The sequence below is a fragment of the Mandrillus leucophaeus genome, unplaced genomic scaffold (genome assembly GCF_000951045.1).
Source record: "Mandrillus leucophaeus isolate KB7577 unplaced genomic scaffold, Mleu.le_1.0 Scaffold179, whole genome shotgun sequence".
NCBI classification, from domain to species: domain Eukaryota; kingdom Metazoa; phylum Chordata; class Mammalia; order Primates; family Cercopithecidae; genus Mandrillus; species Mandrillus leucophaeus.
In genome coordinates this window covers 1,427,059-1,442,519 of record NW_012101798.1, presented here as the reverse complement: position 1 = coordinate 1,442,519, position 15,461 = coordinate 1,427,059, and positions in this window count along the sequence as shown.

Below are 15,461 nucleotides of genomic sequence, written 5' to 3'. Positions count from 1 at the left end.
TCTTGGAATCAAACATTTGATTGGATTGACTACTTCTGATGTTCACCATAGTTAGTGATATTTACCCAGTTCAATGAATGCCAAGAGCTGCAATTATTAATGCCAGCAATTCAACGTGAAACCCTCTGATGTTTTTATTCAATGTCTATATTTTTTGATACTTTCTCAAACTGCTGCAACACATCCAGCCACTGGAATTCATGAATAGAATTTTATTGGAAGTTTATTCTCCTCACCACATTGAGGTCTCTGTGTCTCCTAATCTCAGGGAAACAGCCCCTCCTAAAAAGTAGTTTGGTATCACAGATCATGACGTCCGGGTGGTCCTTCTGCATCCCAGAGGCTCACACACCAATTTGGTTGGCAGTAAATTCAAAATCTTGCTATATCTATGAGACATACTTTGATTACTGGTTTTCCTGAACTTTGAGAGCAAGTATCGTCATACTTTAAATACCGTTTACTACATTCAACCTTATACATTAACTTCCCCGAGGCCAAGAGTCATTGTATAGACGTTTTTCTGTATTATCTCTACCTCACAATCCTCAGTGTTTGCTGAATCATTGTATTGCTTCTGCTGGTATTCATGATATACCATCATTATAATTTTCTAAATCCTTGACTTCTTTTGTAGTTGCTTTTATTTCACCTTTTTGCACAAACTCAAACATTCTTGTCCTCAAAGGACAGTGATTTCCCCAAAATTATATGAATTACCATATGCATTCTTCTTACATCCCAAGACCATTTTGGGAGGGGGGAGGGGGGAGGGATTGCATTGGGAGTTATACCTGATGTAAATGATGAGTTGATGGGTGCTGACGAGTTGATGGGTGCAGCACAGCAACATGGCACAAGTATACATATGTAACAAACCTGCACGTTATGCACATGTACCCTAGAACTTAAAGTATAATAATAATAAAAAATAAAAAAAATTAAAAAAAAAGAAAATATTTCTTATCTCTCTGACACTTTCTTCTCATTTGAAAAGCAAATGTTATTAGACTTGAACACCATTGCTCTTTTTAATTGTCAATTTCTTGGCCACTCTCCTTAATTTTTGATGTATTAACTTATTTATGGTACCCCATTCCATGCTATTATTTATTTTTCATAATCATTTCAATATCCAAATAGATTTGTTTAAAATATTCAACATTCTGTGCTTGCAGTTCTTTGTGATCCTCCATTCAGCAATGCCATTTCTCTAAGCTAAATTAACAGCCTCTATGGTCAAAAACTATGCTTTATCATCATTGATAACTACACCCTCTCCACAATCTTAGTTTCAAGCATCTCCGATTCTAACCAGCTAACTAATTACCATATTTTTACATCATGCTGACAGGAACTAGACAGCAGGTACCCTGGGCTTGCTATTCTGAAAATAATCATGTCACAGAGAAGAGAAGATTAATGCCACCATTATACAGGACCCTGCCTGCTCAGGAAAGGTCTTGATGTGTGACGCATCAAAGGGTCTTTACTTACTAAAGGACATGGAATAAGCTTCTTTTTTTTATCTCTAAAAATGAGGCAGGATACTTAAGTTGGTAACTTGAATTTGGGAGCACATACTGTATTTCTGCTTCTATATTTAAGTAGAGGCAGAATAAATTAAGCTGTTCAATATCTCTTGCCAGTATTGCAAACATTTATACCATTTGGCTCTCATATTCCATGTCTAATGGTGCCCAGAGTATTTAAACTTGATCAGGAAACTGTTACTGAACCTGTAGCAGGCTCTATAGTAGAGTCACAGTGGAATCTCTTAGTAATTTGTAAATGAGCCAACCACCTTTTCACAAGTAACTATTCTAATCTGGAAAAATAGTTTCTGCTTTTTACTGGACTGAGTTTCACATTAGAGGAATGAAGAAAGGGTATCAGGTGATCATGATACCAAAGCTGCACATCTTAAGAGGAATTAATGCATCTACCTAACCATAAAGCCAGGCATGCCTAAAAGTTCTTTATTATTCCATCATCAAGTGGAAGTATCATAGTTGAACGGAGACCAAGGCAGAAGTTGATGGTGTAAGTTTATGAATAGATAGTTCAAATCCCTAGAAAGCCTATTGGTGTCAAACTTTCAACTCTTTCTCAATCTACACTCTATGCATCATGGGTATTGCTCATGTTTTGATGGCAGATTAAGATCTTCAGTCTGATAACACACTATTTGCCTATTACCTATGTAATATGCAACACAGGTATATGTTATTTAGCAATATGTATTAGTACATACATATGTACCAGTGGAGGGAGGCTTAGCGTGACTGATTCCATTCTTGCATCTGATCCCCTGCAGTAATTTCCTTTAGGTTAAAAGTTTCTGGTTAGCTCTGCACCTAGACCAGCTAATTACACAATGAATTTCGCTTACAGTTCACTTAAAAAAAAGATGATAACACTCCCTTTATCAAAACTAACCCCTGAGGAGGTAAGGGAGTGTGCCCACAAGTAACAGTGTTATGGTAAAGATTTATAAGAACAGTGATTTATAAGGATTTATAAGAACATTATCTGAAGTGACTGAAGAAATTTCACAACCTCCCCAGACATTTGCTGGTGCTCAAATATCTGTGGTCATCAGTCACCTCTTTATCTCATTTCATTTCTCTTGCCCCTTCCCTTAACATAAGAAGAAATGTGAATTCATAGTAACTTAACATGGTTTGGTGCCAATTTTTCTCTATTAGTCCATTTTGTATTGTTATAAAGAAATACCTGAGTCTGAGTAATTAATTTCAAATTAATGTCAAGTTAACTGAGGCCAGATTTAAAAAGGAAAATTAGTAAAACATCGAAATTACTTCTGAAAATTATAATCACATTTGAGATAAAGTGATTTCTTATATTAAAAAGGGGTTTTTCATCAAATATATATATTTGTACTCTGTATATACTCTAAATATAGATATACTTCATTTTTGAGCCATTTAAGGTTCATAGCAAAATTGAGCAGAAACAGAGATTCATATTTTATTGTTAAATGATACTTGGAATACTAGTTAACTAAACATTTGACATTTGCATTATGTATTTTTATATATATATGAACTTATCTACCATATGATATAAAAAAATTATTATCAGCAAGTTTTTAATCCAGTAATATTTTTCCAGATACCCCGAAACTTATGAATGAACTCTTGGATCATCATTGAAATGTATTATGCTAAACATTGATGGAATATCCTTGGAGTCTTAAATAATCCATTATATTATGCAACAGTTAAGACAAGTTTCACCACCAGACAATATTGATAGAACATGTGTTCATGCATAAGAGTGAGATATTTTAATACCGAATCATTTACTGATAGTGATTTGAAATGTTAAATTATTTTCAGTTAGTAGAAATTACTAGAAAAACCTGTAATTTTAAGATACTAAAATTTTTCTCAACATTCTAATACACTAGACATTTTCCTAGATGAGATTTATTTAAAATACATAGTGGAGAAAAAAACAAGATGTTCAGAATTTGCAATAATAAGTGTCTTTTTAGAAAACTAAGACTTTTGGTTGGAAATTTATTTGAACAAACAAGAGATTTTAGATTTTATTTTGGATTCAGTTTTAAAATATAAAGATCGGTTTAGCTGTCTCAAAGTTGCCATGTCCAATACACTGGCATATTGGTTTAAAAATATACCAGAAGTAAAGACTTTGGAATTTGACATAAAAGTAGGGACAAATTTTTAAAATTTACTGTATTTTATTTTAGAGACACGGTGTCATTCTGTTGCCCAGGCTGCAGTGCAGTGGTGTAATCATAGCTCAAAGGAACCTGATACTCCTGGGTTCAAACTATCTTTTGCGCCTTACCCTCCCGAGAAACTAGGACTACAGGTGCACACCATCATGCCTGGTTAATTTTTTTAAAAAAAATTATGTAGAGATGGAGCCTCATTATGTTACCTATGCTGGTCTCAAATTTCTGGCCTGAAGCGATCCTCTGCCCTCTGCTTCCAAAAATGCTGGGATTACAAGTGTGAGACATCCTTTGTGGCCTTAATAAACAAATTGTAGCAAAATTGGCAGGTAAAACATGTTCCATCTAAAATAGGTTAAGCCACAATTCAATCACTTCTTGTTGGGCAAGTGAGGAAGGAATTTTGTTGCTGTTTGATGATGAAAGACATCACTATTTTCATCCTGTAGCAAGATAAATGCTTATAAAATATTATATTATGTATAAATAATATATATATTATAAATCCTAACCTTATAAAATATATATTATATTTATAAGCTTTATTTATGTAATAAACATGAAACCATTCTGTTTTCCTCTAGTTGAATTTGTTGAATTTTTTTTCTGACTTTTCGTTCTCATTTGTTTCTACTTTTATCCATTCTTCAAAATAATCTTTCCTATGAAATTCTTTTTAAATTATAGAAATAAATACATTTACTTTATATGAATATTTCCTGGCACTATGTTAAAAGTCAAATTTATTTATTGTTATCAGTGTAACCCTAACTTAATTTACCAATATAAAGTTATGGAAGATTACTTTTAAGTGGGGAATGATTTCATTTTTCCTGGATGTATTTCTTCCTCAAATAAAACTAATGTTATTTTATTAAGGAGTACATTGACAATATGTGTTTGAATATACAACTATATTCTCTGCTATAGTCTGCTTCTTCAATTACTCAAACATCTGTACACATCCTTCTTATTGTTATTAAAATAATGTACTCAGCCAGTCCTCAAATAATGCAAGCCAAAAATATCATCTAGTTTCTACATCCAGTTCTATATTTCTGTGTGATGTATAGGCCCCTACATCAGCAACTTTTTGGAGTTTTGAGACCTATAAATACTCTGGAAGGAACTGTCACGCTGTTCTCTCTGGACTCTGGCTCTGTTCTCTGAAAGCATTATCTTTGTCACCTTCCCTATAAAGTGGACAATAGAGAATATATCCTCCTCATCACTCTGGGGGTTTTCACAAATTTCTTCTTGTGGTTCAGTTTTAGAGGTATATATTTACTTTATAGGAAAACAATAATAAGCTTTAATCCATATCTTAGTATGAATATATTCATTCCTTTCTTTGAGAAAAATAGGTATAGGTTTATTCATTATTTTGACTGTAATAAACCCTGTTTTAAAAATAGCCCACCTCAATTGTTTTCTCTCAGAAACTCTTGGTGTTGTTTGCTAGTGTATACTAAACTGGTTATGTGCTCATGTCTCTTAATGAATTTTGTGTGTGTGTGTGTGTATTTTATATTTTATATACATGTGCATATTTTATATGAATCTGTATGTGCATGTGTGTGTGTGTGTGTGTGTGTGTATGTTTGAGTGGGTATGTGTGTATTCAGTTGGCCCTTCATACTGGTAGAGGATTGGTTCTAGAACCCTTGTGGATACCAAACTATGTAGATGCCCAAACCCATATGTGAAATGGCGTGGTACAGTTGGCCATCCATATCCACAAGTTTCAATCCACGGCTGGTTGAATACATAGATGTGAACCCTGTGAGTACAGAGAGTTGACTGCACACGGTTTGTGTGTGTGTGTGGTGTGTATAGATTGGTGCAATTTTTAAATAATATTGATGTTTACCTATGATTAAATTGTCTTATTTTATTTGTTTGATATTCAATGAATAGTAGCACGGTGCTGAAGTATCTATGGAATGAAAAGGTATTAAATTATTCACCAAGAGACTAAAGCTATTAGTCTTTAAGTAACTTTTACCACACAAAAACAAGAGAGGAATATGATAAACTTCCTATAAGTAAAAGTAAGCAAGTGGTACATTACAACGTTCTGAGTATATTTCAGAAAAACAGTTGGAAACAATTTTGCATTTTGAACTGTAAAGAGTTTTCCCCATCTAATTAAGAAGCTCAAATAAAGCAGAATAATGGAAAATGGAATTAATGGAGTACTTAAATAATAATTAACACTTTCATTCTAATTTATAGAATAATTAATCATGTTCATATGTCCCATCTTACACAAATTACAGGGTATTTAAAAAATTTTAATTTCTTGCTGAAATTTGGAGGCAATCGGTGTGAAAACATTTTGAAGAAATTCAGAGGTGAAAGACTTTATTACTTCTGTACATTATTAAAACAAATAATGTACAACAACGCAGGCACTAAGTAAGCTGGTGTAACTGAGACAACAAGCTACCCCACTGTGTTCATTCTGCATTGTTCATGTGTTCATCTGATAATAGTGCATTTCACAGCATTTCCTGTGACTAAGTGATGCCAAAAAAAATAATGGCCAGAGGTGATATGTGCAATTATAGTACATATTTTTAAATAAAATAAGTGTGTCTTCTCTCTACTTTGATCCCCTTCTTGTTGACTGGAATATGGATCCAGTGTGAGCCATTCTGACCATGCAGATAAGAAAAAAAGAACAAAAAGCCAAAAGGAAAATTTTCCCTTCAATATTCACCTTATTTAATTTCAATTAATTCATATTTAATAAAATAATAATTAAAAAGTTGTATAAAATAACTTATTTACTTAATTTTCCCAATGAATTTATAGTAGGATTTTGATTAAGATGGATAAGTTAAAGAACAATAGCCAATACATTTACCCAGTTTTATGAAGGGTAAAGAAAAAAATTTATTTTTACCTGCAATTTTCAAAACTTTTTAGAGAATTTATTAATGCAGAAGGATGGCTACCAGAAACTAGGAAGGGTAGTGGAGGAGTGAGGAGGAAATGGAAAATATTTTCAAACATTTTTATTTCACTATTTCCATAATTTGGCTAATATGACAATATGATCATGCAATAGATTATAGATATGAAAAATAAGAAAAATGGAAATAAATACATGCTGCTGGTTATGGACTTAAGAAAAAAAAGTACAATTTCATGAAACAAAAAAGCATTTTTGATGAGATATTCTTCATACATATGAATATATATACACCTTCAAATCAGAAAGTCTGATGCCTTCACTTTGCTCTTCTTTCTCAAGATTACTTTGACTATTCCGGGACTTTTCTTCCATATAAATTTTAGATTAAATAAATTATGTAAGAAATTCCATTGTAATTTTTATTTTTAATACTACTTTTAAGTGGTTGCGTTCTCTTTTGCCTTTTGCTTATTTTTTGCTGGTTTTAGTTTTATTCTTATTCACCTTACCCCAGTTAATTTGGAAGTTTGTTTAACCCTGATTGTCAATTTTTTATATTCCCCATTCCACTAATCAACTGATGTGTTTCTACCACATATAATTTTTTCAAATCTATCCTACAACCAATACACTCCATGTTTTCATGCGTCCCCTTCCCAGAATGTGCCATGATATAGATCTTTAGTCAGTCAATCCCTGATGGTAGAAAACCTTTATAATGCTTTTGTTTATTTTTTTCTCCTCAGTCTAACACTCAGGTCCTAGATTTTGCCGATATAGTTTGATAATTTTATTTACAGGCTATTACCAAATTTTGTTTTTCTTGCAACTTCACTCTTTTAGTTCAAGGGAGTACTTTCAAATAGCAATTCAACCCTTCAGTCAAGGAAAAATAGATATCTGTTATTTTGTTATTTACTTTACTTGCTGCGTTCCTTAAAGAATGTTTCTGAGCTCTGAGATCTCTACTGGTTCAAACATAAGAGATTTGTTATCCTTGTTCACCTTGTAGATACATGATCTTTTCTCCAGGATCAGGAAATTCTTACAGATTTCCTTAGCTAAAGACCCCAAATGGCAAGGTGTTGCCCTGCTCCTACAATGTGAACTGCTTTCTGAAGACCCACGCTTTCCTAGCATTAGCGTACTAATGTTCAGTTTAGGCTTCCTACCTCTTTTACTACCCCAAATGTTGGCTCATAGAAGAACAAATTCCTTTCCATATGGGCTTGTTTACAGACCATTACTTGTCCCTTTACCAAGTCTATCCTCTTTCATTGACACATTTATTTTTTCTATTATCTAAAAGGAGAAAGAAATATGTTAGGGAGAGTGTAAATAAATTGGAGAACTCAAGCAATAATGAGGTTAATGAAATTCCATTACAGGATACTATTCAATATTAGAAAATGTGTCTTACTGAACATCTGTAGTCTCTGTTGAACAAAGTACAACTAGACACAGAAGTTTTGAAGGAAAAGTTTGAAATATCTATAAAAATATTTAGCCTTTCACCATGAAAATCTGTTAATTTGACAGTCAAAAATTATATCAAAACAACACAATGCAAGTAGATCCTGATAGTTGCTCAAGTTGAAAAAAAATCTGTGACTCTCATAAATGCAAAATGAGAAAATATATAGACTCCTCAAATATATTCACCTACATTTTACTTACCCATGGAAGTAAATAATATATATTTTCTGAATCATACTTCACCAATGTTATTTGTAATTTGGATTAAAAATTATAATTTTATATTTCCTGGTGCTATTATTGAAAATTTTCTAAATTAGCTTCTGTGAAATAAAAATGAACCTTCTTTTATTGATTATATTTCTGATTTTTGGTATCTCAATGAAATGATTGTGTACTCTTCATTATACCTATGACTTACTAATATTAATACTGATAACTCTGTTAACACTGTCTTAGCCTGAATAATATTTCATGAAAATATAAGGCAAGTATGCAGATTTTATTCAAAATGAACCAGGAAGCATCAGATTCTAGGTAATGGATGGCTCCATGAGTTATTTTTAAGATTATATATTGTGAAATTCTACCAGAATGTGACAAACCACTTATATGTGCACATAAAGATGAGTAAATTTAACATTTCTATTTTACTTTCTAAAAATAATTTTGGCATCTTCATCTTAAATAATACATTATATAAATACATATATTGAACTTCAAATTCAATATAAAAGGTCGATTCTGAATATTCCCATGGCAGGGTCATTCTAAATTTATAGTGTTAGGAATAAGTCCACACAATCAATGCCAGTCCTTTGAATTTTTGCAATCTAAATATATTTTAAAAAACAATAGAACAAAGGTAACAATACTTCCCCTTCTTTTTCAGAGTAGAGAGTGGTACACTATAAAGGTCTAAATTATATGGCTGATGGGAGATGACAGGACACAGCATATTTCATTTTTCTTTCCTTTTAAAAATATGCATTTATATCATTTTTAATCATCACACTGCAATAACAAAATATCTTAGATTGGGTAACTTATAAACAACAAAAAATAATTGCTTACAGTCCTAGTAGATGGAAAACTCAAGTTCAAGGTGTCAGAAGATTTGATGTCTAACAAGGGCTCACTCTCTGCTTCATAGATGTCTCCTTGTGGCTGTATTCTTACATGGTGGAAGAAACAGCTTCTTTGATAATCACTCCCATGATACATTTTCGTAATAAATTCCAAAAGACTCTATGTCTTAATATTATCTCATTGAATGTTAAATTCAAAAATATGAATTTTAATGAGACATTCAGATCATAGCAATCCTGAAATGTAAATATTATAAAATTCAAGAGTATCCATAAAAATTATATTTTAGAATGTAATTATATATTTGTGACTCAAAATGGGAGTGTTGATAGCAAGGTGGTTGGGGATTTGCAGCTGATATAAAGCAATTAATTCTTTTATGATTAATATTATTCTCAATAAAATCAAGATTTGTTTCTTGCTGTCATTGTGCATAAAATGTAGGCAGTGATGAATCACATGAATGCCTTCTTGATTTATTTATATTATCAGTTAGTGTAGCTGGTCAGTGGTGCCACATGACCTTTTCACAACTTAAATGTTTGTTCTCTTTTCTAAAGGACTAAGTCAAACGGGAGAGTGATTGCCTTTTAGTCTGAAACCAAGCAGCTGGGAAATAATTGAAACTTCTGAGGCTGTATCAGAGACTGAAGTCAAGGGACTGATTCTATAGAACTTTGTCCTACTTCACTCAGGGGTCTCCCAGGTGACTGCTGCTTTTTCATACATATACTATCTTGCTTTGGCTACTCAGCATAATTGAAGTCACTACCTTGACAGGCTGGAACTAGATTCCCTCACTACCTTCATACTCTGCAAATGACATTTTTCATGAAATAGATTCCCTTCTCAGTGATTTGGGTCCTGGACTCCTGGGAGCTGCTATTCATAGAAGATTGAGCAAAAGTCTTTTTCAAATACATTAGCACAAATTTTCTTTCAATATAGAAAGATGCTTAGAAATGTTACAATAATTAAAATTTAATTGTGTAACCAAAGGTGGTAACTATCTTTTTAATTAAATAGATTTGATTAGGTGCCACCACAGGAAATTAATTGTTATAGCTACTGAGATACAAAAAAGAAAAACAAACAAACAAACAAGCAGGGAATAAAAGAAATAATATTTCTCTAATGAAACATATTTATGTTCAAGTTATTGTTTCTTCACTTACTGTTTGTGTAGATTTAGGCAAATGGTTTAAAGTTTTTGACTCTTAATGGCTCATTTGTAAAATGCAGATAGTAACATGTATGTTCAGGGATGTTATGAGAAAATGAGTGTATGTAAGATATCCAACAGAAATCTAGCTGCATATTTCAGATGAACCCTGCAGAGCATAATAATGTTCTACCAATGAGGTATACTTCCCAAGGTGTAAACAGAAGTCTTATTGGGAGCAACAGAGCAGGATATGTACACTGACCATGGGATTCCTTATGGACCCCGTTAACACCTAACACTAGAAACAGACATGAGATTGAATAAGAAAATGGATAACACACTCTTGCAAAGGTTAAGAAAGTGAGTGTTACTGAATTGTGGTAACAGAAAGTGAGTGTTACTGAATTGCGTCCTCGTTATCTGGCAGAGAGTAGAGCTCAGTGGTAGAGCATTTGACTTCAAAGTTTCTAACATTTATAAATCAGTGAGCAGGGAATCTTAAGTCAATCCTTAGAGCACTTAATCGTGTTTCTTTTGGGGATGGAGGGAGAATATCTACCAGCCTGGAATGCTGTTATCTTTCTTCTCAAAAGTGTATCTACAGCAAGGCCCAGGAAGAACTCATTGTATTTGACGCTAAGTAATAATGAGAAAAACATTAGCAGAGAATCTAAACACAGATAGAAACAAACAAACAAATAATATTTTAAAACATTTCTTAAGTGATACCAGGTAAACCTAAAGAAAAGGTTCACTGTGTCCTCAGGAATTCTCACTATTATAAAGATTCAAGTTTTCTCAAATTATCTATGTGTACAGGACCTACTGAATGGTACAACAGTTGATCAATTCTTTAGGAAATAGGACACATCAAAGATTCTGAAAACTACAATTTGTTAAGATAGATCATTTTGCAACAGCGCTAAGAAAAAAATAATAACATTCTCCAAAGAGATGAAAACAATAACCAACCAAACAGAAACCCTCTATCTTACAAGTTTGTTAGCATAATACAGTGGCTACTAATCTATGGATTTAGCTTATTAAGAATAAAAACACCCCAGGATTTCTTGGACTTTGAAATAAGATTTTAATTTTCCTGTGTAAAAAGAAAAAAAATATTTGCAATATTAGCAAAGAGTGTACTAACAGTTGGGAGACCATATATCAGCATCCTTGAAAATGTTTTATATACAATTTAGTTTAAAAATGCAGTATTGTTAAATAAATAGAGTTCAATGTAAAACAGAAGAGTCTACAAATATACTCAGGTTGATATATGTTAGTGGTATTGCTGCGAATCGGTGGGGGAAAGAAGAATTGTTTAATAAATGCTGTTTATAGAATTGGCCTTTCTGAAAAGAATGCAAATTTAGGAGCCATGAATGAAAAATGTGTAAATTTACCTTATATTATTAAGAAGTTATTATATGACAGGCCAGGCACAGTGGCTCATGCCTGTAATCCCTGAACTTTGGGAGGCTGAGGTGGGTGGATGACCTGAGGTCAGGAGTTTGAGACCAGCCTGAGCAACATGGTGAAACCCCATCTCTACAAAAAATACAAAAATTAGCCGTATGTGGTGGTGTACGCCTGTAATCCCAGCTACTCAGGAGGCTGAGGCAGGAGAATCACTTGAACCCTAGAGGTGGAGCTTGCAGTGAGTGGAGATTATGCCACTGCACTCTAGCCTGGGAAGGAGAGTGAAACTCTGTCTCAAAAAAATTATTATGTGATAAATTATACCATGAATGATATTCAAAAATACCAAGGAAATTGGAAAAATTTTGCAATGTATATAACAAAGGTATACATTCTTGTAACAGGTCTTATGACTCATTAGGAAAAATGGGCCAAGAGGAATAGCCAAAGAATAGAAACAGTAAAGACACAATAAAATAAGTACAGATGGTCCTTAAACATTTGAAAAGAAGTATAAATCCATTCAAAATAATGTAAATGCTACAGAAAAAGGAATTAGAGAACTGTTTTTCTATGAATAGGATTGGCAAAGATAAATATGTTAATGATACTTTTACTAAACTTTTGTGTACAGAAACATTGTTACTGGGGGCAATATGGTAATGCTTATCAAAATTTCAAAATGTATGCACTCTTTGATGTGAGAATTCCATTTGTGGTAATTTATTCTATAATTGTACCCACTTACATATACAAAGAAATATATATAAAGCTATTCATTATTTTTAATAGTAAAAAGTGTATGTGTGTGTGTATCTCCAGGTAAGTAGGTGTACTTCAGCAATCACATGAGATATTTTGCAGTTATAAAAAGAATGATGAGTCCTTGGAGTGCTATGAAAATATCTCTGAAATATACTCACAAATAAAAGAACATAGAACAAAACAAACAAAAGCACACAAAACATGCTGACAGTGGAAAGAAAAAAATATGTTTGCATGCCCTTAAAGTATATCTGGAAACATATCAAATAAATGGTTAACCATGGTTATTTCTGGGGAAAATTGTTGCCTATGGAATTTGATGGAAGGCTTTTATTTCATTTGCATTACCTAAAGTAGTTTAAGTAGATTTGTAAACAAATAATTTACCTAGAGGAAAATTTAAGTACTAAAAGTTATTTCCAATAGCTAAAAATAACATATTTTTAATATAACTTAAGAAAACTCATTTCCCATTATCATAGTAGAAAATCACACTGTTGCAAAATGTAAATGTAACTTACATTATGTAAATGTAAATTAGTTCAGCCACTGTAGAGAGCAGTTGGAGATTCCTCAAAGAACTGAGTTGAACTACCATTTGACTCAGCAATCCCATTACTGAGCATATACCCAAAGGAAAATAAATAGTACTACCATAAGGATACACAGCCTGTATGTTCATCAGCATGCTATTCACAGCAAAGACATGGATTCAACTTAGGTGCCCATAAAAGGTGGATTGAATAAAGAAAATGTGATACATATACCCCATTGAATACTATGCAGCCATAAAAAATGAAATCATGTTCTTTGCAGCAACATGGATGCAGCTGGAGGCCATTATCTTAAGCAAATTATCACAGGAACAGAAAACCAAATATCCCATACTCTCACTTATAAGTGGGAGCTGAACATGAGGTACACATGGACGTAAAGATGAGAACAATTGACATTGAGGACTACTAGGGGGCAAGAGAGGGAAACAGAAAGGGCTGAAAATCTACCTATTGGATACTGTACTCACTACCTGGGTGACAGGTTAAATAATATCCCAAACCACAGCATTACGCAACATACCTTTGTAACAAACCTGTATATCTACCTCCTTATTCTAAAATGAAAGCAAAAGTAAAAACAAACAAACAAAAAAACATTTAAACATATACGCAAGGTGAAAAAAAAAGTACATCATAATATGAGTGCTTTTTCAGCACTCATATATTTTCAGTAGTTTCATTAGTTAATGTGATTTCCTCAATGACATATTGTTGAGTTGCCAATTATCCAGGTGGTCAATTAAGAAAACAAGACAAACTGAAAATAAAAGCCAAGGTTTATTTACAAACCGAGACAGTGCAAACAAGAGACCCAAAAAGACAGGTGCTGCTGATTCTCTCATTTTTCTTTTTTGCCTAGGGATCTTCCAGGTGAGGATTAGAGGACATCCAACACAACACAGACGGGAAAATTGTCTCACTGCTGCAGCGCCATGAACTAACTAAAGGTGGCTCTTGCCTTCTTATGGATATTGGAAGTCAGGGTGAAGAGAACGGAAAGGGCTAGGATTGAAAAAAATACTGGGTTAGAGTGGAGAAAAGTACCTTTGCCAAGGTTTCTAATAAAGAAGACTTCATAGAGGCACCTGGGCTAGTAATGCTTATATACATAAGTGCATGACTGTCCTTGGAGAGGGGAAGCTGAGTCCTTGGCTGCAACTTTCTCCAGTAAACTGCAATGGACTGGCTGTGCACCAAGTTTGTGTATGGAGGACAGATTTCCTTAATTAGTCTTGCCACCCAACGTCTTGAAATTATCAGTGGTTGGGGCTGAGAGACCACACACAGGATTTTGGTTTGGAGTCTAACTCCTCATGTGTATACTGGCTTAAAATAAATGTGAAGATTAGGATACCAGCATTCATGTGACATACTTATAAACGTTTTTAAAAGTTTTATGTTTTTGAAATTTCACAAATTTATATTTGTGAGTGCTGAAAAAACACTCATATTATGATGTGATTTTTTTTACCTTGCATATATGTTTAAATTTTGTTTGTTTGTTTTACTTTTGCTTTCATTTTAGAATAAGGAGGTAGATATACAGGTTTGTTACAAAGGTATGTTGCACAATGCTGAAGTTTGGGATATTATTTAACCTGTCACCCAGGTGGTGAGTATAATATCCAATAGGTAGTTTTTCAGCCCTTTCTCTTTCCCTCTCTTGCCCCCTAGTAGTCCTCAATGTCTATTGTTCCCATCTTTATGTCCATGTGTACCTCATATTTACCTCCCATTTATAAGTGAGAGTATGGGGTATTTGATTTTCTGTTCCTGTGCTAATTTGCTTAAGATAATGGCCTCCAGCTGCATCCATGTTGCTGCAAAGAACATGATTTCACTTTTTTTTTTTTTTTTTTTTACATCTTATTGATGTGGTCTTAAAAGAGTATTTTTTTCATAAATTCTTTTAAAACACTATTATCTTCAGAATACTAGGTCCCCTCTCTCAGGACTGTTACGCTAGCGTTATGCAGGTATAAAGTTACCTTTGGGTTCCTTAACTTGAAGGTCCAAAGTAACATGATTTTCAGAGTATCACAGATACATTTAATTTGGGGGGCTTCTTTAGAATGAGTGAAGTATATTTAAGATTTTTTAAATGATGGGAATTCAGTTTAACAGTATTTACATACCTGTACAGTGTTCATATTTAAATTAATTTACAATTTCACTGGGATTCTTGAAATGGAACAACCATCTGGAAGATATGTTGGAAACCATAATTGAAAACTTCTTTCGCTTAACTTGGGTCATTCAATTGACCTAGAAAGAAATTTTGATAGGAGCCACTGATGATTTATGGCCACCTTCACCCTTGATTCCACACTTTTAGAGTGC